Source organism: Bombina bombina, chromosome 4, assembly GCF_027579735.1.
Source record: "Bombina bombina isolate aBomBom1 chromosome 4, aBomBom1.pri, whole genome shotgun sequence".
In the NCBI taxonomy this organism is placed as follows: domain Eukaryota; kingdom Metazoa; phylum Chordata; class Amphibia; order Anura; family Bombinatoridae; genus Bombina; species Bombina bombina.
The window spans coordinates 1,117,262,983-1,117,265,627 of record NC_069502.1 but is presented as its reverse complement, the minus strand read 5'-3'; the positions used below and the strand labels follow the sequence as shown (position 1 = coordinate 1,117,265,627).

The 2,645-nt window shown below is 36.4% G+C and overlaps 1 pseudogene; it reads right to left on the bottom strand.

Moving 5' to 3' along the window:
- Positions 1 to 864: 864 nt before the first annotated feature.
- On the bottom strand, positions 865 to 2,440 carry LOC128658219 (tubby protein homolog; annotated as a pseudogene).
- Positions 2,441 to 2,645: the final 205 nt, after the last annotated feature.

Genomic DNA, 2,645 nt, shown 5'->3' with positions numbered 1-2,645 from the left:
CTTCCTAGGTTTAGCTTTCAACAAATAATAACAAGAGAACAAAGCACATTTGATGATAAAAGTACATTTGAAAGTTGTTTAAAATTGCATGCCCCATCTAGTCATGAAAGTTTAATTTTGGCATTACTGTCCCTTTAAGCAGGAAAAAGTACATTAATATTACTAAGCAAACTTTAAAATATTTTGAAACAGACATAATTACAAGGTTATTTGATAGGAAATGTTTTGCTGTATCAGTGTGAACAAACAATGCCAGCCTATGTTGACAGCCAGGTATATCACATGACAACACTCATGTTTGTGGTGAAATAAAAAAACATATATAACCTTGTATTGTGATTGCTTCAGCTGCCCATTGATCTCATGGTTTGTCTTGCAATAAGTCATGTGCTGGGGATTTCCCTATGCAACAACAAAAACAATGACAGTGTAAAATAAACTAGTTTCCTTCTAGGTGACTATTGCAGGTCAGCCTTAGCACACAGTGCCTCTTGCATAAGCCAGTAACAATTACACAGCAAAAGAAAAGCAAACCTGCAACAGACATGATCTAATGTCCATTTGTTTGACACGGTTTGGCTTTCAGTTTACCCAAGTCCATCAGTTTACCCAAGTCCATTACATCTCTAGTATGCACAAGCTTGGCATAAAGGGTACTCCAGGGTTTGCCCACTAATTTAAAAAAAGGTTCCTTGGGCAGATTCAGCTATTGTTAAAGGGACAGTAAAGTCAAACTTAAATGTTCATGATTCAGATAAAGCATGTAATTTTTTTTAATTTTTTTTTTTAATGAATGAAAAAGTTTAGAACTTTATTTAATACAGAAAAAAGTCTCTGTTTGATGTTATTGGTTCTCACAGCATCTTATTCACAGGCAAATTTTTTATCCAAGCAGGACAAGGCAATAGAAAATGCCTGTAATGGGGACAAAGGGTATTTAAAGTCCATGTTAAATTTGTTGTTGTCCTTGCGACTAAATTGCATCACTGTGTCCTCAGGATAATTGGGGTGAATAAGCTTGAAATTTTTCACAGACTTCTGGGTGCCTCATCCACTGAAATTTAATTCATAAGTAATTGTCTCAGTGTTCAAAATAGTTTTTTTACTTTCTAGTTGAACAACAGTTGGGTTGCTGGCCTTCTTCAGAGACAAGAGAGATTCTTGCTCATTTTGTGACTTGATGGAAATTCTTTCCCCATTACTGTTCATTTCAGGAATAGTTAAAGGGACATAATACTCATATGCTATATCACTTGAAACTGATGCAGTATAACTGTAAAAAGCTGACAGGAAAATATCACCTGAGCATCTCTATGTAAAAAAGGAAGATATTTTACCTCACAATCTCCTCAGCTCAGCAGAGTAAGTTCTGTGTAAAAAGTTATACTCAGCTGCTCCCAGCTGTAGGTAAAAAAATTAAAAAAAATGAATAAATGAACAGCAGCCAATCAGCATCACCAGTGCTGAGGTCATGAACTCTTACTGTGATCTCATGAGATTTCACTTAACTCTCATGAGATTTCATAGTAAGCTTCCTTTACCTGATTGGTGAAATAATATGAGAGTGCACGATGCTAGTCCCTTCAGATGTCCCAGGACAAACACACTAAAATGCTGCTTAGAAATCCTTTACAATGGGAGGTGGCTACTGAGGAACTTTTGAGGTAAAATATCTTTCTTTTTTACATAGAGATGTTCAGGTGATATTTTCTAATCAGCTTTTTACAGCTATGCTGCATCACTTTCAAGTGTTTAAACATTTGGGTATTATGGCCCTTTAATGTATTTTTCCTGGGTCCCATGAAACCCAGCCCAGGATATTTGTCTCATAAGTTATAGCAGCAAGTTCTTGGTGAATCTCTCTGAGTTGTACATTTGACATATTTTTTAAAGGATTAATCCCACTATCATAGGCTGTAAAGCTTGTACTGTTAAGATTAGATCGAAGCTTGCCAATATAACCTTCTCCTTCCCTTGACAAGTCAATTTGGTCCATAGAAATTAAATAATTTGAGGTCTTGCATTTTCTTCTTTTTCTTGCAGCTAAAAGAAATATCTTTTTGCTGTCCTCTTTTTCTATATGAAGATAATATTTGGGAAACATGCCCAGTTCCAGTGCGCTCCTGTCCCATTTTTATTACACACTTTATAGTGACATCTTTTGGAGCTGGCCTGCTTATAAATTCCTCTAGATCATCAATGTCAATGTTGACCTTGGCTGAAGACTTCAATGTTGACCTTAGCTGAAGACTTCAGAGCAGATTTTTCTGAAATCATTCTCATGCAGTGTCACTTTTACATTTTTATTCTGTTTTGTCTGCCCGCCGGCTGCTAATTTTTCATCAAAAAAGTTGGATTGCCCTACTGTGATAATCTTTTCTTTACATCCTCCGGCCGGAGGTGCAATATCAACAGCTGATTGGCTGTCAATTCTTGGCATGATGTCACAAGTTCCCATCAAGGAATAGTTGCATGAAAGCGTTTAATCAAGTTCTCTGCAATCTGTAAATCGTCCCGATAAGCTTGTAGTCTTCCACTTCTACGCAAACTTTGTACAACATATCATACACCACACAGTGTTATTGTATTGAGTGGGCATCATCTAGTGATAGCATTTCTTTTGCGAAAACAGCTGAGGTGAAGTG